The sequence below is a fragment of the Lontra canadensis genome, unplaced genomic scaffold (genome assembly GCF_010015895.1).
Source record: "Lontra canadensis isolate GAN:19392208 unplaced genomic scaffold, GSC_riverotter_1.0 scaffold3, whole genome shotgun sequence".
NCBI classification, from domain to species: domain Eukaryota; kingdom Metazoa; phylum Chordata; class Mammalia; order Carnivora; family Mustelidae; genus Lontra; species Lontra canadensis.
Genome location: NW_022630997.1, coordinates 27203937 through 27228478, shown reverse-complemented (window position 1 = coordinate 27228478; position 24542 = coordinate 27203937). Strand labels below are relative to the sequence as shown.

General features: G+C 39.4%; 1 protein-coding gene and 1 long non-coding RNA gene across 2 annotated transcripts in view; one reads left to right on the top strand and one right to left on the bottom strand.

The window, feature by feature from the left end:
* Positions 1-8734, top strand: part of ZNF239 (zinc finger protein 239) — a 30447-nt gene extending 21713 nt beyond the window's left edge. Inside the window, exon 4 of the transcript XR_004380265.1 lies at positions 8561-8734. The gene's annotated coding sequence lies outside the window, so the exon portion shown is untranslated. The remainder of the gene's footprint in view (positions 1-8560) is intronic.
* The window catches only part of LOC116854993, a 37294-nt gene extending 18995 nt beyond the window's left edge, over positions 1-18299 (bottom strand). Inside the window, exon 1 of the long non-coding RNA XR_004380270.1 lies at positions 17486-18299. This is a non-coding gene — a long non-coding RNA (uncharacterized LOC116854993). The remainder of the gene's footprint in view (positions 1-17485) is intronic.
* Positions 18300-24542: the final 6243 nt, after the last annotated feature.

Sequence of the window (24542 nt, the reverse complement as noted above, 5' to 3'; positions counted from 1 at the left end):
CTACTTAAAAAGATAAATAAATTTGTTAAAAAATTATTAAGATTTGGGGGTGCCTGGGTGGCTCAGTGGGTTAAGCCTCTGCCTTCGGCTCAGGTCATGATCTCAGGGTCATGGGATCGAGCCCCGTGTCGGGTTCTCTGCTTGCCTGCTTCTCTGCCTACTTGTGATCTCTGTCAAATAAAATCTTTTTTAAAATTTATTAAGATTTATATTTAAAATATTATATTGAGATTTATTTAAAAGTTATTAAAGTGTCTATTATTAGCATACGGCTAGACAAATAAACCAGCAGAAGAAAATACAGAACCTAAAAGCAGATCATCAAATAAATGGTAATTTGGAACACAACAAAGAGAGCATTAAAGTAACCAGAGAAAGCATAAGTAATTTAACAAATGATGTTGGGGCAACTGACTCTCCATTTGGAAGAAAACTAACATTTCCTACCATAAGTGAAACAGAAAAATAAGTTTTACATGAATTTAGGACCTAAATATGAAAATGTAAAATATCCTTTTAGAGGGAAATATGTACTTGTTTATAATGAGGGTTGGAAAGAATTTTTATTTTAAAAAAATTTAAAAGGCAAAAACTAAGAAAAAATATAAATTTTAATACTTTACAACTAAAATTTTCTCATTGACAAAATAACCCATAAGTGAAATTGAATGTATTAGGAACAGATTGGAAAAGCATATTTGCAAAGCATATAGCAAACGAAAGATTTTTATCCATAACATCTATGAAGACTTTTGCGACTTTTTTTTTTCATAATTCTTAAAGAGAAAGCAATTAATGGAAGAAAAAAGCAGAGTGACCTATTAACATGAAAGATGTGCCACATTAATACTACTCAGAAAAATGCAATTAAAACAGCAAAAATGGGGCACCTAGGTGGGTAAGTCGGTTAAATGTCTGCCTTTGGTTCGGGTCATAATCTCAGAGTTCTGGGATGGAGCCCTGCATCAGGCTCCCTGCTCAGTGGGAAGCCTGCTTCTTCTGTCCCTTTCCCCTTCTAGTGCAAGATCTCTCTCCCTCTCTCTCCAAAAAATAAACAAATAAAATCTTTTTAAACCAGCAAAAATGAGTTTCATGAACAGTTTACAAAAATCTTAAGCCCAGTAATTTCAAGTTTTGGCCATCATGCATGGAAACATGAATTCTCTCATATACTGCCGGTAAAAATGTAAAATTTGGACAACCCATTTAGAAAGCATTTTGGCATTATCCTGCCAGCAAGCTATTCCATTCTAGTGTGCTCCCTGGAAAAACTGTCCACCATAGGCAAACAGAGACATGTATAAGAATGTTCATTGCAACGATTTCTGAAATTGAGGAACATTGGAAACAACATAAATTTTCATCAGTCTTGAACTGGACAAAACACTGATTTATGCATACATCAAAATATCACATATAAACCATATCTGCATATTTCAATGTGAATAAATCATATAAAACAAATTTAACTTTAAAAAAGCGAACTGCATAAAGATAGACACAGTTTGACAACATTTATATAAACTTTTTTTAAGATTTTATTTATTTGACAGAAAGAGAGCATAAGTAAGGGATGCGGCATCAGGGGGAGAGGGAGAACAGGGAGTCCAATTCGGGACTCGATCCCAGGACCCTGGGATTATGACCTGACCTTAACTGACTGAGCCACCCAGGCACCCCATTATATAAACTTTTGAAACAGAAAATCTATGTATTTATTTGACACACATCATTTTCTAGAGTGAAATTTTTATTATTATAAAATATCCCTCTTTGTCTCTAGTAACATTTTTGTCTTAAAGTCTATTCTAAGATTAGTATAGCCCCTCCAGCTCCTTTTTTTAAAAGACTTTATTTGACAGAGAGAGAGATCACAAGTAGGCAGAGAGGCAGGCAGAAAGAGTGGGTGAAGCAGGCTCCCTGGCTGAGCAGAGAGCCCGATGTGGAACTCAAACCCAGGACCCTGGGATCAGGACCTGAGCTGAAGGCAGAGGATTAACCCACTGAGCCACCCAGGCGCCCCGCCTCCAGCTTTCTTATGATAACTGTTTTTATGGTATATCTTTTCCATCTGTTTATGTCCAACCTATTTGTATCTTTGAATCTAAAGTGTATTTTTGGAGGACAGCATATAGTTGGATATTGTTGAGGTTTTTCTTTCCAGTCTAACAATCGCTGGCTCTTTATTAATGTGCCTAAATAACATCAAATGTAAACATATTATTAATATAGGAGAAATTATGTTGCTATTTTGCTAATTCTTTTCTGTATGTCTTATGTCTTTGTTGCTGTTCCTCCTTTATTTTTTTTTAAGATTTTATTTATTTATTTGATAGAGAGATCACAAATCACAAGTAGGCAGAGAGGCAGGCAGAGAGAGAGGGAAAGCAGGCTCCCTGCTGAGCAGAGAGCCAGATGCGAGCCTCAATCCCAGGACCCTGAGATCATGACCCAAACCAAAGGCAGAGGCTTAACCCACTGAGACACCCAGGCACCCCCTGTTCCTCCTTTAGTACCCTTTTAAAAATTAAGAACTTTCTAGTGTACCATTTTAATCCTGTGATTTTTCAGTTTTTTAAATGGTTGTTCTAGGAATTAAAATATGCATCATAATTTATCACAATCTACTTCAGATTATACTAATTTAAAACCAGTAAAATAGAGGAACTCCTTCCCTCTTTGTGCTATTATTGTTATACATATTTATGTTATAAACTAATCAATACAGATTACTGCTTGATACCATTTTAGGACTTTTTTTTTTTTTAAGATCTCAACACAGGGCTTAAACTCAGAACTTGGAGATCAAGACCCAACCTGAGATCAAGAGTCAGACACTTAACCAACAGAGCCACCCTGGCACCCTGAGAACTTTTAAGGAAGTAAGGAAAGCAAGGAAAAACCTATTTATAGACTCATACAGATGACATGTGATATTTAATACAATTCAATAGCTACTGTTAAACAACTGTATTTAAAGTCAATTTTTAAAATAGGAAAAGGGCGATGGCAGCGGGGGGGGGGGGGGGGCGGCGCGCCTGGGCGGCTCAGTTGGTTGAGTGCTGACTCTTGATTTTGGCTCAGGTCATGATCTTTGGGTAGTGAGATCGAGCACCACAGGAGACTCTCTCCCTTTCCCTGCCCACCCACTCACTCTCTCCAAGTAAATGAATAAAACCTTTAAAAAATAGGAAAAAATATTTATACTGTTTTTTATATGTTCCTAGGTAATGAGAATTTTTTCCAGTGTTGCTGATTTTGGAGGGTGGATTCAAGTTATCATCTGCTACCAGTTTCTTTCAATCTTTAAGATTTTCTTTAGTATCTTATGTAGAGCAGATCTGCTAGCAACAAAAATTCTCTGTTTTTGTTAATCTAGAAATTTTACCTTGATTTTATTGTCTTTTTTCTTTAAGATTTTTATTTATTTATTTGACAGAGAAGAGAGATCACAAGTAGGCAGAGAGGCAGGCAGAGAGAGAAGGGGAAGCAGGCTCACACTGTGCAGAGAGCCCGATGCGGGCCTCGATCCCAGGACCCTGCGAGCATGACCTGAGTCGAAGGCAGAGGCTTAACCCACTGAGCCACCCAGGTGCCCTTATTGTCTTTTTTTTTTTTTTAAGATTTTATTTATTTATTTGTCAGGGAGAGAGAGAGCACAAGCAGGGGGAGCAGCAGGCAGAGGGAGAAGCAGGTTCCCCACTGAGCAGGGAGCCCAAGGCAGAACTTGATCCCAGAACACTGGGATCACAACCTGAACCACAGGCAGATGCTCAACCATCTGAGCCCCCCAGGCATCCCGATTTTATTGTCTTTAATACACTTTTACTTTTTAGATAAGTTTTAGGTTCACAGCAAAATTGAACAAAAGTACAGAAAGTTCCCAAATACCCCTTGGCCCAGCACATGCATGGCCTCCCCCACTATCAACATTCTGTAGTAGCAGAGTGCATTTGCTACAGTTGAATCTACATGATACATCATTATCACCCAAAGTCCACAGTTTTTATTAGGGTTCATTCTTTGTGTTTTAAATTCTATGGATTTTGACAAATGTATAATGACATATATCCACCATTATAGTACCATGGGACATAGTTTCACTGCTCTAAAAATCCTCTGGATCTATTTATCCCTCCCTCCTCTCCAGCCCCTGGCAACCACTGATCTTGTTACTGTATCCATAATTTTGCCTTTTCTAGAATGTCATGTAGTTGAAACCACACAATATTTAGCCTTGTCAGATTAGCTTCTTTCACTTAGTGTAATAAACACTTAAGGTCCCTTAAGGTGCCTTTTCACAGTATGAAAAGGCCATGCCATTTTTTCTTAGCACTAATATTCCTTTGTCTGTATGCACCACAGTTTGTTTATTCTAACAAAAGACATTGTGATTGCTTCCAAGTTTTCAGTTATGGATAAAGCTGCTATAAACATCCATGTACGTCCATACTTTTTTTGTGGACATAACTTTCAAACTCCTTTAATTAAATACCCATGTGACTGCTATATTGCATTGTAAGAATATATTTAGTCACGTACACACACACAAACCCAGTTTCATTGAGATATAATTAACATATATCACCGAGTGAGTTTCCAGTTTACAGCATCAAGGTTTGATTTAGGTATTGTGAAATGATTACCACAATAAGTTCAGTTAACATCTGTCATCTAATATAGATACAATAAAAAGAAATGGGAAGAAAAATAACTAAATTCTCTTGGTAATGAGAACTCTTGGGATTTATTCTCTCAACAACATAACAATAACTCTCTTCATATGTATCACTCAGCAGTGGAAACCATACTCATCATGTTGTACGTTATGTCCTTAATACCTATTTATCTTGTAACTTAAAGTTTGTGGCTTTTGACCACCTTTCTCCAATTCCCCTTCCTCCCACCCCTGCCTCTGGAAACCATAAATCTGATCTCTTTTTCTAGTGGTTTTGTTGTTGTTTAGATTCCACATGAATGCAAGATCATCCAGTATTTGCTTTCTCTAACCTATTTCACTTAGCATAATGCCCTCAAAGTCCATCTGTGTTGTTGCAAATGGCAAGATTTCCTCATTTTTTAAATTAATATTTAAATTAGTTTTTCAAATATTTTTTAAGATTTTATTTATTTACTTAAGAGAGAGAATAAGAGAGAGCACGAGCAGGGGGAGGGGCAAAGGGAGAGGGAGAAGCAGACTTCCCACTGAGCAGGGAGCCTGACGAGGGACTCCATCCCAGGACCTGGAGATCATGACCTTAGCAGAAGGCAGTTGTTTAACCAACTGAGCCACCCAGGTGCTCCCAGTATGTTTAGTTTTATAAGAAACTGCTAAAATTTGTTCAAAACTGCCTGTACCATTTTGCATTTCTACCTACAATCAGTGAGCATTCCTGTTGCTCCACACTCTCACCAGCATTTGGTGGTGTCAGTGTTTTGGATTTGCACCATTCTAATAGGTGTGCAAGTGGAATGCCATTATTTTGTCACCTTCATTTTTTAATATGGTAATTTTGCTAGATATAGAATTCTTGGTTTACAGAGTAGTTATTATTTTTCCTTTCAGCTCTTTATTTTTTTTCTTCTTGAGGTATAACTGACATATACCATCATGTAAGTTAAAGTGTACAGTATCTTGATATGACATATTTCTATATTATGATTACCACCATAGTGTAGGCTTTCTTTACTCTTTCTATCCCCTTTGTTCTTCTCTAACGGGGTTGTTTCAAAATTCCTGCTCTCTAGTTTACCTCTTCTGCTTTCCATTTGCTCTACTCTGATGCAGATGCTCTCTACTGCTTTTTTTTCTCCCATTTCACTCACTGAATTCTTCAGCTCTAGGGATTATGTTTAACTATTGTGATTTCTATCTCTTTGGTAAATACTCCATTTTGTTCATGTGTTTTTCCTCATTTCACTGGACTGAGTTTCCTTGTAGCTGATTTTTCTTCAAAACACCTATTTTGAATTCTTTGCTAGCTACATCACTGAAATCCAGGTCTTTGAGCTCAAGTATTAGAGAATTGTTATCTTTTAGTGATGACACATTTTCTTTATTCATCTTCCTTGTGGTTTTGCATTGCTGTTTTCACATTTGAAGTAGCAGACACCTCCTCAAATCATTACAAGTTGCCTTCAAATGTTGTATATTACTCATTGGTCCTGTTCTGTCTGGGGCTTCTCCACCTTTGTATAGAAACTCCGGCTACACACTTCTTGCTCCCTCTTGTGGCAGAATTCTTAAACTTTTATGTCCTTCCTGGTTTTTGTAATTCACCAACCGGATTGCTCAAACCTCTCTCCTTTGTTTTCCAGAAGATGGTACTCAAGCTCAAGTTTGAGGATTCTCCCATGCCCACAGATCTTGGTCTGATTTTCTGATAGCACTCCATTTACTGATTACTAGACTCACTTTTTTTTTTTTAATTAACATATAATGTATTGCCTCAGGGGTAGAGGTCTGTGAATCATTAGTCTTACACAATTCACAGCACTCACCATAGCACATACCCTCCCCAGTATCCATAATCCAGCCACACTATCCCTCCCCCATCACCCCCCAGCAACCCTCAGTTTGTTTCTTGAGATTAAGAGTCTCTTATGGTTTGACCAGACTCACTCTTGTGGCCACATTCAGGAATGTACACAAGCAGCCAACCACAGTGGAAGAAGAGTGGGAAAAGAGGTGGGTTTGGTACTCAGGGTGTTCAGGGCAGACATGATCCCAGTGGGAGATCCTTGGGATCTGACACAAGCTCATGGGCAGACTTCCTGCAGAAATCTGAAGGTAGTCATTGGGAACCATGTCCCTTTAACGTCTTTGATAATCTTATGTGCCTCTTTCCTAATCTCCCTCCCCACACCTCAAAGAAACTGGTTACTCTCCAGCAGTGTCTCACACATGAGGTTCATGAATATGTAGATTAACAATTTTCATCAAATTTGAGAAGTTTTTGGATATTATGTATGCCTTTCTCCTTTCCTTCTGGGACTCTCATTATTGTTTTGTTGATATGTCTGGTGGTATACCATGGGTCTCTGAGGCTCTGTTCACTTTTCCTCATTTCCCCTGTGCTTTCTAAGTGTCTAGACTGTAAAATCCCTGCTGAGCTACTCTCAAATTCACTGATTCTTTCCACTGCCAGCTCAAATGTGATGTTAAAAATCCTTCTACTGATTTTTTTTTCACTTCACTCATTGTACTTTGCAAGTCCACATCTCCCATGTTTTTTTTTTAATAATTTCTTTTTATTGATGATCTCTATTTGATGAGCCAGTGTCGTCATATTTTTCTTTTAATCTTTAAGCATTGTTTTTCCTTTTAGTTCTTTGAACATATTTATAATAGCTTCTTTGAACAATTTTCCTGTCAAGTCCAGAATCTGGAAACCCTGGGAGATCGTTTCTATTGACTGTTATTTAGAATGGAAAACCTCTACTGATCTATCTTCAAATTCAATGACTCTTACTTATGCCAGATTAATCCTTTTAATCACATTTAGACTTGTTTTATGGCCCAGAATACGGTCTCAGTGAATATGCCATGTGTGCAGATTCAATTTACTTAACAGATACAGAGCTGTTCTGCCTTTTCTATTTAATTTTGTGTTGGATTTAGTATACCATATTTTTCAAAATATTTGTCCCCCTCCTCTAAGTTATGAAATTTACTAGCATACTGTTTTTCATAATATCCTCTTCTCTGTAATATCTATAGATACTATAATCTACATAATGGAATACATTGGAGTTTTCTGTGAATTCTCCCAGATTTTCTGCATGTCGCCTGCAAACAAAGACTTTATATCTTCGTTCCTAATCTGTATACATTTTATTTCCCCTTTTGCCTTACTTGCAACAATAAGGGTTTCTGGTACAATTCTGAAAAAGAGTGGTAAGAGGGGACATCCTTGCTTTATAATAAATCTTAATGCAAAAGCTCTGAGTTTCTCATCATTAAATATGTTAGCTGTAGGCCTTTTTGTAGTCTTTACCAAGCTGAGAAACTTCCACTCTATTCCTAGTTTACTGAAGTTTTTTTTTTTATCACAAATTAGTGTGGGATTCCACACATAATGGATTATAAAGCCATAAAAAGAGGAGGAACATGACATTTGCAACATAAATGGACCTTGAGAGCATTTTGCTAAGTAAAATAAGTCAGAGAAAGAAAGACATGATCTCACTTGTATTTTTTCTTTTATTATTAGGTAGCCTCCATTCCCAACATGAGGCTTGAACTCATGACCCTGAGATCAAGAGTCACATGCCCTATCAACTGAGCCAGTAAGGCACCACAATCTGTATTTTACCATATGATCTCACTCGTATTTGTATGTGGAATCAAAAAAGAAAGGAAGAAAGAAAAAAGGAAGGGAGGGAGGGAGAGGGAGAGAAAAAGAAATACTACCATGGCTCATATGGGTTCTCCTTTTTGGATCTCACAATGATGAACTCAAGCTGCTGGCTGATCATCAGGTCTCATGTGGTGAGATGAGAACCCTCTTCCAAGCTAACTGGGTTTTTGCATAATTCTTTTCCTTTTCATGATTTGCAGGTGGCCTCGCTCCATCCTCAAGCCAGCAATGGTATGTCAAGTCTTTCTCATACTTTGAGTCTCTCTGCCTCCCTCTTCTGCTTTTAAGAGTTCGTGTTTTTATATTGGACCCTCATGGATAATTCAGCATAACCTCCTTATTTTAAGGTCAACTGATTAGTCATCTTAATTACATCTGCAAAGTCCTTTTTACCAAGTAATGTAACATTCATGGATGTAACACCAAAAGTAAAAATCACAGGGGCCAAAACTCTGCCTACCATAGTGGATAATATACTATGGTATATTCATCCAACGGAGTAATACTCAGAAAGTTGAAGGAAGGATGGAAAGAAGGAAAGAAACATACAATATAGATAAATATCAAATATTATGCTAAGTGAAAAACGCTTACACACAGTAGTATATATATATGATTCCACTCGTGTCTAATGACAACTATTTTATAATATACTCTTCTATCTGGCCGCCTGCGTGTTCCTTTGACAATCATCACTTCCTAATTTCAAAAGCAGTAACATGTTTTAGAAGTTTTTTAGAAAATAAAAATATCTTGGGGCACCTGGGTGGCTCAGTGGGTTAAGCCTCTGCCTTTGGCTCAGGTCATGATCCCAGGGTCCCGGGATTGAGCCCCGCATTGGGCTCTCTACTCAGCGGGGAGCCTGCTTCTCCCTCTCTCTCTGCATGCCTCTCTGCCTACTTGTGATCTCTGGCTGTCAAATAAATAAGTTAAAAAAAAATCTGAAAATAAAACTATCAGTAATAGAATCTCATTCAGCCATTTATTTTTTAATGTTTTATTATTTATTTGAGAGAGAAAGAGAGGGAATGAGAAAAAGGGAGGGGCAGAGGGAGGGAGAGGCAGACTCCCCACTGAGCAGGGAGCCCGATGGCTGGGCTTGATCCCAGGACCCTGGTATCATGACCTGAGCTGAAGGCAGACGCTTTACCAACTGAGCCACCCAGGTGCCCCAGCCATTTTTTTTTTTTTTTAAGATTTTATTTTTAGGTAATGTATATACCCAATGCGGGGTTCAAACTCACAACCCTAAGATCAAGAGTTAAATGCTCCACTGACTGAGCCAGCCAAGTGCCCCTCATTCAGCCATTTAAAAAGTTATGTTTAAAGATTTTTCAATTATAAATGAAAATACTCACCAGCTGGAGAAACTGTGATAAGTTACTTAAACTCTCTGTTGAAGTAATATTATCTATAATTTTGGAGAGGATTAAATTAAATGATACAGCAATTCTCAAAGTGTGGTCTCTGCACCAGCAGCATCAGGATCACCTGGTACTTGATAGAAATGCAAATTATTTAGCCTCACCTCCAAGTGGGGACTTGGACGCATCAAGCTCAAGTTTGTGAACCACTGGGATAAAGTATTTAAAACATCACATACATAGTGATGATCATAACTATCAATTTCTAATATGTAGCACATGAAAAGCATTATGCTAGGGTTTTATATGCCTAATATTACTTAACCACCACGACAATTTGGTGAGGTATCACTACCTCCACTTTATAAATGAGGAAACTTAGGCTCAGGGAAGATAAGGAGCTTAGATTCATTCTCTACTCAGGTTTCCCGTTTTTGTTGTTTGTTTGTTTCTGTTTTAAGGTTTTATTTATTTGACAGAGAGAGACACAGTGAGAGGGGGAACACAAGCAGCAGGAGGGGGAGAGGGAAAAGCAGGCTTCCTACTGAACAGGGAGCCTGATGTGGGGCAGGATCCCAGGACCCTGGTATTGTGACTTGAGCTGAAGGCAGCCCCTTAACGACTGAGCCACCCAGGCACCCCAGGTTTCATTGTTTTGAGACATCAGTGTAATAAGCTACAGATTCACTCACCTAATCAATCACATGCTTAGCGGTCTCATTTAGTTTATCACCTCATTTTATGGATTAAAAAAAGTAATTCCCAGAGAAGGAAAGTGATTTGCCAGGAGTCAAACAGTTAATGGAAGAACCTAATAATAATAATAATGATGATATGATGAATTTTTACATAAAAAATATTTTATTAAATAGCTAAAGAAATGTATCCAGAGAAAATAAACTTGTTTATTCCTATTAGCCTCTTAATGAGGAGAGTTGCTCAGAGTTGAGAATACTGGAAGCAACATCAATTGTCAATTAAAACACAAAGGCAGGGGCGCCTGGGTTGCTCAGTGGGTTGAGGCCTCTGCTTTGGCTCAGGTCAGGATCCCAGAATCCTGGGATCGAGCCCTGCATGGGGCTCTCTGCTTAGCGGGGAGCCTGCTTCCCTTCCTCTCTGTCTCTGCCCGCCTCTCTGCCTGCTTGTGATCTCTGCCTGTCAAATAAATAAATAAAATATAAAATAAAATAAAAAAACCACAAGGCAAATAATCAAGTGGTTTTCCTTGCTCTTGATAAGTCAAAAATGTTACTAGTCAATCATTATTGTTTTTTTTTTAAGATTTTATTTATTTATTTGACAGACAGAGATCACAAGGAGGCAGAGAGGCTGGCAGAGAGAGAGGAGGAAGCAGGCTCCCTGCTGAGCAGAGAGCCATGATTCAGGGCTCAATCCCAGGATCCCGGGATCATGACCTGAGCCAAAGGCAGAGGCTTTAACCCACTGAGCCACCCAGGCACCCCTAGTCAATTATTATTGTTTATTTAGAATGTCAACAAGAAGTTTGACAAAAAGCAAAATTAGACCTATAAATAAAGAGAACAACCTTATGGCTGATGGTTGCCAGAGGGGAGGGAGGTGGGGAGTAGGAAATTCTGGGTGAAGGGGAGTGGGAAATACTGACTTACAGTTATGGAATGAATATGTCACGGGAATAAAAAGCATAGCATAAGGAATATAGCCAATGATAATCTCAGTGATAGCACTATATGGTGACAAAGAAGAGCTACACTTGCGGTGAGCATAGCATTATGTATAAACTTCTCCAATACTATGTTGTACACCCGAAACTAATGTAACATTGCATGCCAACTATACTCAAATTAAAATTTTTTAAATAAAAATTTTAAAAAACAGTAAGTTTCAAATGATTGGAGAACTAGTTCTTATAAACAGTCTATGTATAAATACAAGAGAGAATATTTTCAAACAGGTTGAAAAAACACTGATTCAGTACAACCTGAAGTAGAATCTGTGTTACAACTGGTTATAATGAAAATATAGAGCAGAAAAAGGTTGGGCAGAATTGTGAGTTAGAGAGGTCTTAGGCATGTTGTACCTGACGTATCTATGGAACAGGCAGACAGCTCCACGAGGCAGTGGATATATGGTTCTGAACTTAGGAGGGAAACCCAAGATGAAAATTAATTCCACTTGTTTATCTTTTTTAATACAGCTATTAGAGAAATTTAAATTACATATATGGCTTTTCCTATTGGATCAAGTCTCTGTTCCACCTCTCTATTATTAACCCTGGATTAGGTGGTCAACTCTCATCCTGATCTTTGCCTTTCATCACCTAACCCGGGGGCTAATAATGGAGAGGTGGAACAAAGACTTGATCTAGCAGAAAAAGCTCAAAGAAGATCATGTCCTTGATTCTTGGTACAGACGGAAAGACAGGAAAATTGCCTCCCAGGGTATCTTTATGAGCATCTGAGGTGAGCCAGGTGCCATTTGCAAAGAGTGGGCAGCAGAGACAAAGATGTTGGAGGGAAATAAGAGTGAGAAAAGTCTTGGGCATGTTGTGTCTGAAGCATCTGTGGAACAGGCAGACGGAAATCTCCAGAAGGCGGTTAGATGTGTGGTTCTGAGCTCAGAAGGGAGGAAGCCCAAGATGAAGGTGAGAATAGCAGAGTAACTGGCATTTTGGTGGTAACTGAAACCAGCAGTGAATGAGATGGCTCACAGGGAAAGACACAACTCCACACAGGAGCCTGGAAGAATAGGCCATGAAAAATGAGAAAAAAATATACAAAAGGTAAAAACAAAACTAGCAATTTACATTAAATGCATAGTTCTTCACTTACAGAAAATGAATAGAAAATGAAGAAGCAGAGATGATTTCTAAAAACCAAGGGCATAATGGTAAGAACTAAGATAATCAAAACAAGTGAATGTGGCTAAAATAAAATCACAGCAAGAAATGAAAGAAAATCTGCTTTGAGTTCCCCATGGTGCTTTTACATATTAGAGTAGAAAACTGCTTAAGGACTGATTTTTAATAATAAGGAACCATCAGAGATCAAGAGATAATTCTCAAAAATTGAAAAACTTGATTACTAAATTGTGAAGAACAAACTCAAAACTCTTTAGAGAAGGCCTGACATAGAATGGATGGACATAAATGACCAATTCTGCAAATTTCCTAGAATGTAGAATGGAAGACAGACCGCCAAATGCACACGGGAGGTAGAGCCTGCTCTCCTGATAGTATAGAAAAGTAACAGTTTTCCAGCTTATCGGCCATCACAAAAGTAGAAACTCACTTGCCCTCTCTTATCTGCTGGGCAACATCTGCTCAAGAGATCCTAACAACCTGTCTATCAAATTACTCAGGAGGGGTCCCTGGGTGGCTCAGTTGTTGGGCATCTGCCTTTGGCTTGGGTCATGATCCCGGGATCCTGGGATCGGATCCTAACAACCTGTCTATCAAATTACTCAGGAGGGGTGCCTGGGTGGCTCAGTTGTTGAGCATCTGCCTTTGGCTTGGGTCATGATCCCGGGATCCTGGGATCGAGCCCCGCATCGGGCTCTCTGCTCAGCGGGGAGCCTGCTTCCTCCTCTCTCTGCCTGCCTCTCTGCCTGCTTGTGATCTCTGTCTGTCAAATAAATAAAATCTTAAAAAAAAAAATTACTCAGGAAATACACAACCTAGATCGAGTAAAGGGCAATAACCACACGATATAAGAGGAACCAGAATCCTGAGAAAACAAGTCCAAGCAACATAATTTTATACAAAGACAATGGTATTGGCTCACATACCCAGAAGAGCTAACATGTAAATAACAAGGATTCCAGTAAATTAAAGGAACAGACGGAAGAGAATTAATCATGATGTAAATAAGTTACTTTCAGAGTTGAAAGCTTTTGAGTTTTCACATTGAAAGAGACATGCTAAAAAGATTCAGCATCAAAACAAAACAAAACTTTGGTTTCAGCTCTGACATTTAAAGAGCTTGGGAGTCACCACTAAATTTAAATTTAAATTTAAATAAAATTTAAAATTTTATTAATAAAGTTATTAAATTTTATTATTAAATATTTCTTTCAAAGAAAGAAAGAAGTGAGAAAAAGTATTGGTAAGTAATAAATAAGAGAAAAAGGATTACTGTCCAAATTACATAAAGGATTTTTTTTTAAATATTTTATTTATTTATTTGACACAGAGAGAGAGAGAGAGAGATCACAAGTAGGCAGAGGAGCAGGCAGAGAGTGAGGCGGAAGCAGGCTCCCTGTGGAGCAGAGAGCCTGATGTGGGGCTCGATCCCAGGACCCCGAGACCATGACCTGAGCCGAAGGCAGCGGCTTAACCCACTGAGCCACCCAGGCGCCCCTACATAAAGGATTTTTACAAGGTCATAAAAAATAGAGGAAAGTGAGCAAATATATAAACAAGGCACTCCACAGAAGAAACATATCACTGTTACTCAATAATTCACTAGTAAATAGTAAACCAACCATGGTAGGTATTCAGTGATGGGAAATAGGAAGTCTTGGTATCTGCAGGAGCTTCCTGTGTCACAGGATCTTTGAACTCTACCCCGTGAATGGCCGGCAGTCCAGAAAGTGGAAAAAACACTAACTGATGAACATTTTAGACAAGTTACTGAAAACAAGCTGGAGATGTAGAAGAGAAGCATAAAGACTGGAACAAAGAGAAAATGAAGCTATGGTAGGCTAAAAGGATAAGACAGTAAAAACAAATTTAAGAATATTAACAATTTAAACGAAATAAGAATGGGATGACTAACAAGATGGATAGGAGAACTGAGATACAGAGTGGTTTAGGACCTGCTTCTTATCACTTGGATGACTGGCTAAGCAGTGCTAACATCTGACAGAGATTAATGAAATACGAATACTTCCTAACTATGGATGTTGCTTCTGAACAAGTTACACACAGGGGACTAGCAGCTAGGTACACTGGAAAGACAAACTCTGGAGTCCCACAGGTGCTCCTCAGCTATAAGCACAGAGAGGATGGAACCCATGAGGGAAAATGAGAATAACAAGAAGCAGAAAGACTGGGGACAGGCTCCTGAGAGGAGGATAATGTTTAAGGGCAAAAGGATAAAAGAAAGCACGACGAAATAGAAAATCTAAACAAAGGTACAAGCCATTTGGGGTGATGTCAGAGAAACCAATAAGAGACACTCAGGAGAGAACAGTCAACAGTGTCCATTAGGTAGCATGCACTGGTAAGAGCCATCATTTTATATTTAATTTTATAATTACATCATTGTGACCTTTACCAAAGGAGATTAAGACAACTGGAAAGGAAGAAGCAAGAATGGTCTTACATGTGAAACAGAATTATGGACATAAAAGCCAAAGAGTAGGGGTCCCTGGGTGGCATTGGACATCTAGATGTCATTGGACATCTGCCTTCAGCTCAGGTCATGGTCCCAGGGTCCTGGGATGGAGCCCTGCATTGGGCTCCTTGCTTGGTGGGAGGCCTGCTTCTCCCTTTCCCACTCCCCCTGCTTGTGTTCCCTCTTCCTTGTGTCTCTGTCAAATGGATGGATAAAATCTTAAAAAAAAAAAAAAAAAGGAAAGAAAGAGAAGATGAAGAAGAAGAAGGAGGAGGAGGAGGAAGAAGAAGGAAGAAGGAGAAGAGCGTGTGACTCTTGATCCTGAGGTTCTGTGATCTAGCCACACATCGAGCTCTATGCTCTGTAGGGAGTCTGTTTCTCCCTCTCCCTTTCCCCTGCCTGCTGCTCCCCATTTGTGCATGCTCTCTTTCTCTTCTTTGTCAAATAAATTTAAAAAATAAATCTTAAAAAAAAAAAAAGCCAAAGTGTAGAACACTGAACTATCTGTGACACCAATAAATACAGCCTATTTGGGGGGGAAATCATTTACTTAAATATCATTAAAGGAGATACACTTGATTGCTTCCTCCAGATACTCTACACTTTATCCCTGGATCATAAAGGAACATCAGAAAATGGTCTAGAGCACTGCTGCCAATTTGGTAGGCACTAGTCACATGTGGCAACGAAGCACTTAAAATGTTGAAATGTGACTTAAGAACTAAATTTTAATTGTTCTAAATGAAATATCTACATGTGGCTAGTGGTTACTATACTGGACAGCATATAGTACCAGACATAATATTTTGATTCTCTGAAAATCTATATATTCACTGAGTTCTCCCTTAGCTCTAGAGACTTCTGTTCCCATTGAAGAACTGCTCAATGAAAGAGGCTACATTTCTTTTAGGGAAGTTGTTGAAAGGCTGCACACTTCATCATCCATATAGAGTGCAAGAAAGGAACCTTTTATTTAGACTTAAATGCTAGGAAGTCTTCATGACCCATTAACAATCAGTGTGGTTTCTCTTTATGGAAAATGTGAATCATGTAATATGTATGTATTTTTCCATGACTATCAGAAAGATCAGAAATAAATCTGCAGCTCATCTTTAAAACTCTGTAAGATCACAAAACCTGTCCATACCTATACATTACTTCATCTTGTTCTTGATCTGCTACTGTATATTTTCCCTGTTGTTGATTTATAATTTCTACATTTCCATTCTAATCTAACTCTTCAAAGACTTATACAAGGCCTTATAAATAAACTGGGAATAAGAAATAAACAATTCACCTGGGATCTGTTCATTTTCTGCTGGTTTTGGAAAAGTATGGAGAAGTATAAAGGTAGAGCTGGGAAGAAGGAAGTAAGAATGAAGTAAAGAAAAATATGGCCTGCCTTGCGGCTCCTGGATTCACCTTTCAAAAATGCTCCACAGAAGAAGCAGTTTAAACAACATGAGACATATGAATGACTAGATCATATTGAGCTTGGACATGTAATCTTTGAGTAGGAGAAAGTAAACATACACATCCCATTGATTATATTAATATTTTGCCTATGAATTAAGCACACACACAAAAAAAAACTTAAAATAGAACCAATATATCTGAATTTATTCAGGATAATATATGCATTCAGGATACTAATATAAAAAGTGTTTTCTTTAAACTGATGTGGTTAGAAATACCAAGATTGCACTGTTTTCCCATAATACTGAGATTGCACTATCTGTTTTCCTACGAATGTGATACTGGAAACATTGCTGAACAATTCACAGAGGGGCACCTGGTTGGCTCAGTGGGTTAAGCCTCTGCCTTTGGCTCAGGTCATGGTCTCAGGGTCCTGGGATTGAGCCCCGCATCAGGATCTCTGCTAGGCAGAGAGCCTGCTTCCCCATCTCTCTCTGCCTGCCTCTCTGCCTACTTGTGATCTCTCTGTCAAATAAATAAATAAAATCTTAAAAAAAAAAAAAAAGTCACAGAAACTCTGAAAAAGAGAATCAGCGCTTTTTTAATCTGTCCAAATTAGTTGCAATTTCATAACCTTTTTGATAAGAAACTTGTTTTTGCTGTGCAAAGGAGACAGCTTGGGAATCAAGAAGCCAAGAAACTCTTCTGTCTTGATCAGTAAGAAAGGAGTGATCTGTAACATCCGTTTATCTTCTGAGGCTCCACATGTTTTCTTTCAAATGAGGCAGAAACAGATACTCTCAAAAACCCTGTGCTACGACGATGTGATTCTAAGTTCAGAATAAAGAATAAAAAATATCTAGATACTAAATACATGGATATACACCATGTACAAGTTCAGGATTTGGAAAAAAGAGAACAAAAGAAACAGGCTGTGTAGAGAGCTGAATTAAACTTCCTCCTTGGTGATCCTTTCCTCAAGCCAACCACCCAGAGAGCCTGACATTTCTGCACATCTTGCCCCACTCACCACTTAAGGCAGCACGCGCCTCTTGCTGAAACCTGGTCTTGATCTTCCACTGTCACAGAGATGTCGAAGTTTCAGATGTGACATCTGAAAGCATGCTCATTTAGGGCGGGGAGTTCAAAAATTGCTTCTGGCCTTGGAAATCTGGAGTCTGTTTCTTTGGGGGGTTACTTCCACTTCTGTTCAAAACTCTGGTGAAAGGTCTGAAGAAGGTCACAGGGGTGTTTTCTTCCAGGTGGGTTTCTGATTTGTGCCGTTCCTTCCCTTTTATCTTTCTAGAATTGCTTTGTTCCTAAAGAAATGGAACTGGGGCCTACGGAACAAAATCATTTAACTGGAGTCTTCACACAAGACCCCCAATCTGACTCTCCCGAAGGCTGCTCTCAGGACTAGACCTTCTATAGGCTCCAATCAGAACTGCTGGACACACAAGCTGGGAGAGCTGGGAGGGGCCCACAGTCTCGATTATGGACTCTGACCCCAGGGCTCCTGAGAGCCAGGAAGGCATCTTGCCACTTGGTGGCTGTGAAGGAACCCAAAGTACTTTCCAGGTAGAGTGGCCTTTTAGCATCAAGAAGAGATTTGGATAACAGATCTGGCCTTTAACCCAACCCCCTCATCTGCGGGCTATGTGAACTCGGGTGAATCATCATCTCTCCAAAACTAGTTCTTATGTGCTACAACAAATGGTTGTGAAAATTCAACGAAATGCCACGGCTTTATCATTAACCACCACGCACTACGAGGCTCAAACATGCCTTGGTTCTCAGCGCAGAGAAGCGAGCTGAACAGCCGGGCCTCCTCCAGGGGGCGCCGCTGGGAGACAGAGCCGCCATGATAGGCCGGGCGCACCCGCCCAGTGCCGCAACCCTCCCACGCAGCGGGAGCCAGGCCCCGATTTTCCTGCAGGAGGCCCGCCTTTCCCACCCCAAGGTAGGGAGGCACCCACTACGGAGTCCTCACAGCCGCGTTACGCAGACGGACACCGGCCATCCACCCAACGCAGCAGAGCTATAGGCCCCGCCGCCGAGCCTACGTGCGTAGCGGGGCCCCGCGGGCAACTTCCCAGCAGCCCCGGCGGAGAGCGTGTACCGCGGAGGCTCTGGGAGACGCGGGGCCCCAACAACACCGGAAGCGGAGACCCGAGACCCGCCAGCCTAGGAGGGACCTGCGTCCGAACAGCAGGGCTTCTCCCAGGGTAGGACAATAGTGAGGATGTTTCATCATCATTCTTCTGACGATGCTAGCCTGCAAAGATTACACAGTGAAACACGAAAATTTTAGGAAAATCAGAAAATACAACAAAAACAATGGACAAAGCTTCACCTCCCGCTCCCTGAGATTTATGTGCTTAACCGTTAGATACACAACCTTCTTGCAGTTTGCAGGAATGAGATTATATGCATCATTTTCATCACTATCCTTGCAGAAAACAATATTTTATAAAATAGGAAACTTTTTTTTCCCTATGAGAACAGAAATAATCTATTCACAATAACACCAAAAGTGGTAAAAATAGGGACACCTGGGTGGTTCAGTCAGTTAAGCATCCGCCTTCAGTTCAGGTCTTGATCTGGGGTCCTGGGATGTGGCAGCACAAAGGGCTTCCTGCTCAGCAGGGAGTCAGTTTCTCCCTCTGCCCTAAGTCCCCTCCTGTTTTCTCTTTCTCTCTCAAATAAATAGTCTTTTTTTTTTTCCAAATAGTTTTTTTCTAATTATGCAAAATAATTATTCGAGTTAATAAAATAAGTAAATTTGTGGGAAAAAAAAGACATTTTTTGGTGTATAACATTAAAAGACTTGAAAAGGTAGATAGCCATATGATTTTCACAAAAAGAAGACTCCATCTTCAACAATACTCCAGGGGCGCCTGGATGGCTCAGTCGGTTAAGCGTCTGCTTTCCGCTCAGGTCATGATCCCAAGGTTCTGGGATTCAGCCTTGCACGGGACTCCTTGCTCAGCAGGGAGCCTGCTTCTCCCTCTGCCTGCCACTCCCCTTGCTTGTGCTCTCTCTGACAAATAAATAAATAAAAACATTATAAGCAGTAGAGGGGGGAAAAGGATGTAAAGGGAAGATTTATTTTCTCCACTCAAATAAAATGAACAGTCAGTAAGTTACATATATATATATATATATATATATATATATATATATAAAATATACAGAGCAACCACTAAAATAGCTCTACAAATAGACTCAAAACCATATATATACATCAAAATGGAATTCTAAAAAATGTTCAGGTAATCCACAGAAAGGGAGGCAATATGAAGAAACAAGAAACAAAAGGAACAAATATAAAACACAAACCAAAATGGCAGATGTAAATTCTAACATATCAATAATTACATTAAATCTAAGTGGTCTAATAATGCCAGAGGTTGCCAAAGTGGATTTTTTTTTTATTAAAGATTTTTATTTATTTATTTGGCAGTCAGAGATCACAAGTAGGCAGACAGGCAGGCAGAGAGAGGGGGAAGCAGGCTCCCCGCTGAGCAGAGAGCCCGATGCGGGCTCCATCCCAGGACCCCGGGATCATGACCTGAGCTGAAGGCAGAGGCCTTAACCCACTGAGCCACCCAGGTGCCCTGCCAAAGTGGATTTTTAAAAGATAACCCAGGGGTACCTGGGTGGCTCAGTGGGTTAAGGCCTCTGCCTTTGACTCAGATCATGATCCCGGGGTCCTGGGATGGAGCCCCGCATCGGGCTCTCTGCTCAGCGGGGAGCCTGCTTCCTCCTCTCTCTCTCTGCCTGCCTCTCTGCCTACTTGTGACCTCTGTCTACCAAATAAATAAACAAAATCTTAAAAAAAAAAAAGACAACCCAATGATGCTGTTTAGAAGAAACTAAATTAAAATACAATCCTATAGGCAGGATAAAAATAATGAATAGAAAAAATATATCGTGCCAACATTAATTTTTAAATTTTAATATAAAAAAGCAGGGGTGGCTATATAAATATCAAATAAGGTAAACTTCAGAACGCAGAAAAATACCAATAAAGAGAAGAACATTATATAATAGGGGTTACTCCAAGAAGGCATAGCAGTCCTAAATGCATATATACCAGATAGCAGAGCACATAGTATGTGAAGTAAAAATTGACAGAACTGAAGGATAGAAAAATCCATTATAGCTAGTGACATCAACATACTCTTAATAACTGAAACAATTACTAGACAGAAAATCACCAAGAATATAAAAGAACTCAGTAGCACATCAACGAACAAGATCTAATTGATATTTATAGAATACTTCACCCAACAATAGCAATACACACTCTTTTCAAGTACCCATGGAACGTGTACCATAAAACAAACTTCAGCCTATTTAAAAGAACTGAAATCACACATAGTACCTTCTCTAGCCTCAATGTAACCAAACTAGAAATCAATAAAAGAAAGAGAACAAGAAAATTTCCTAACCGTTGTAAACTCAACAATACATTTGTAAGAAGATCTATGGGTCAAGGGGACTCTCTCTCAGATGAAATTTTTAAAAATACATTAAACTGAAGGAAAGTGAAAAAAAATATCAAAAATTGTGACACAATAACTGAAGTAGTGCTAGGAAGGAAATACACAACACTGAGTGCCCGACTCAGGGTTGCCACGAATGAGGTCTAGACAGGCATTTATTGCTTAATTGTGATACTTGCTTTATTTTGGTAGTCTAGAACTAAACCTACAGGATACCTGAGGTAGCTTGTCATGGTAATGATTGCATAACTCTGTGAATATACCCAAAATCCCTAATTTGCACACTTGTATTTTGTGTTATATTAATTATATCTCAATAAATTTGTTATAAAAAATAAGGAAATAAAGTTTCTAGGGAAATGGAGTATAACCAGTAAGTTAAAAAATAATTAAACCAGAGGCACCTAGCTGGCTCAGTCCATGGAGCATGTGACCATCTCAGGATTATGAGTTTGAGCCCCATATTGAAGGCAGAGCTTACTTAAAAAAAAAAAAAAAGGAAAGAAAATTAAACCAGGAAAAAAAGATAATAATAATACCAAATGTGGGTATGAAGGGAAATAGGGAGTAATACTACCATAAACACAGCTCCTAATTCACTGGACACAGAAGTTTTTGAACATTCACGATTCCTGACAACTTTGAAAATTTGAGAAGGAACTGCATTGGTTTTAATTTTATGCATAATGTTAAGATTTTTAGTATTATACAGTACTACTTATAATATAGAAAAGTATTTTTTCTTGTTTGCACAATTGAAATTTTCCCCAAAATGCTATAGTACTTTCTTATGCAAGACATAAACACACACACACACAGAAAGACACACAGACTTGAATAGTAAAAGTGTCTTTTTTTTTTTTTTCCTTTAAGTAGGCTCCACACCAAGCATAGAGCCCAATGTGGGGCTTGAACTCATGACACTCTGATCAAGACCCTCAGTTTTGGGGGTGCCTGGCAGGGAGCTTGCTTCCCCCTCTCTCTCTGCCTGCCTCTCTGCCTACTTGTGATCTCCCTCTCTATCAAATAAATAAATAGAATATATATAAAAAAAAAAGAAAAAAAAAAAAAAAAAAAAAAAAAAAAAAAAAAAAAAAAAAAAGAAAAGAAAAGAAAAGAAAAGAAAAGAAAAGAAAAGAAATCAACAGTTTTAGGGCACCTGGGTGGCTCAGTGGGTTAAAGCCTCTGCCTTTGGCTTGGGTCATGATCCCAGGGTCCTGGGATCAAGCCCCACATTGGGTTCTCTGCTCTGCAGGGAGCCTGCTTCCCTCTCTCTCTGCCTGCCTCTCTGCCTACTTGTCATCTCTGTCTGTCAAATAAATAAATAAAATCTTTTTAAAAAGAGAGAGAGAAATCAACACTTTTGGATGCTCAACTAACTGAGCCCCCAGGTACCCCAATAAATAAAATATTTTTTTAAAAAATGGAGAATCGCTCAAATCCCATGGATGCAAAAGGATGTCTCCTGTGAATTATCTGCCAACTGGGTTACCCATTCACTTTCACCAGAAAAGGAATATCATGTGGGAAAGTCATCTTTTCAGCAAGAGAAAGGCTGCCTGCATCTTGGAGCTGGGTCAGCCAGACAACTCTGCAACCAGGAGGGAATCTGCATTAACCTGGATTCCAAGCCAGCCTTTTCTGGGGAAGCTCAAAAATAAAACACATGACGCCCCAGACTTCGCAGTGAAAACACCAACCCATGCAACTGAGAAGTAGACCTGTAAGTAGAAGTAGACCTTAAAGACCTGCTTTAAGTTCAGCACTCCCTATATGCCTGACCAGCTATATATTTCTTTTAAAATAAACACATACACACACACACACACACACACATCTCGTTCATGGTAGGATGTATTACATTGCTTTAGGCCAATATTCCTTCTAAAAATATCTAGTACAACCCATATAAACAACAAAAATATACTTAAAGGCATCGAACTATTGTGGGAGCAACAAGGATAAAGGAGACCAAAACTTGAGAACAGCAAGAATCGCAAGGAGGTGAACTCCCAAATTCCTGCTGTTTGTACGTGTGTGTGCTTCTCCTGATAGCATTTTCCAATTTTGGATGCAAGCAGAGCCTCTGGGCTTGTCTTGCCCCAGGTACGATGTCTCTGCTAAGGAAAAAACAAAGCAAGCACACTTTTGAGCAGTGGTATGCTATGACAGGAATGACAAATTCAAGAGTCTCTACTAAGAAACTAATGAGATGAGACCAAAAGGCAGAATGAAGTCTATCTCAGTCTTGTAGCGCTTAGAATATAAAGACTTTCTGAAAACAAAACAGGCAAGATATGAAAACACTAGAAATTGCAGTGAATTGCTCTTCAGTATCTAAACCCACTTCTAACCCAGGACCACTTACAAATTCTGGCACAAACAAGGGCTGAAAATAAGGCTTGAAGCCCTGCAGAGAGCAGGTATGGAGGACAGAGTCTAGTATTCAAGAAGGCTGGAAGGACTCCTGGGTGGCTCACTCAGTTAAGCGTCTACCTACAGCTCCTGTCATGATCCTGGGGCCTGGGATCAGTCCCACATCCCACTCCTTGCTCAGGAGGGAGCATGCTGCTTTCTCTGCCTGCTGTTCTCCCTGCCTGTGCACACACGCTGGCTACCTCCCCCTCTGTGACAAATAAATAAATAAGACTTTAAAAAAAAGGCAGAAGTTAAAAGCAAATTTTTGAATATGTAAAGTGTCTCAAGATAAGTACCAGGTTTGAAATTCTATGATTAGACCTAAAATTTCTTTTTTTTTTTTTTACGATTTTATTTATTTGAGAGAGAATGAGAGAGAGCATGAGAGGGGGGAGGGTCAGAGGGAGAAGCAAACTCCTCACTGAGCAGGGAACCGGACATGGGACTCAATCCCTGCACTCCAGGATCATGGCCTGAGCCAAAGGCAGTTGCTTAACCAACTGAGCCACCCAGGAGTCCCTAAAATTGCTTTTTAAAAAAATTTTAGGTTTTCTTTAGAGAGAGGGAGAAAGCAAGGAGGGGCAGGCAGAGGGAGAGGGAGAGAGAATCTTAAGGCTCCACACCCAGCACAGATCTCCATTTGGGGCTCAGCCTCACAACCCTGAGATCATGCCCTGAGCCAAAATCAAGAGTAGGACACTTAACTGACTGAGCCACCCAGGCACCCAAAACTTACAATTTCTTAAGGGTAAAACTGAATAATTGAACAAGGTCACAAATAGGCACCAGAGGTTCGGACTTCATCGTATCTTTCAAGAAGACTTTATTCAACCCATAACAATTGCAGATGACAAGAATCCTTGAACTCGAGGATAGAACAACAGATTGGCCCATCTGAACCAAAGAGAAAATAGGCTGGGGGTGGAGGGAAGTCTCATGGCCGTCAGCTCTATGTTCAAAAAAATAATGGCTGGAAATGTCCCTAAACTGACAAAAGGCAAATCTAAATAGAAGACACTAGTCAAACATCCCAAAAATCTATGCCTAGACATATCACAATTAAACTTCTGAAAGGTAAAGAAAAAAACCCTGAAAACAGCGTTAAAGAAACAACACATCACCCATAGAACACCAATTTGAATGACAGTGGACTTCTCATCT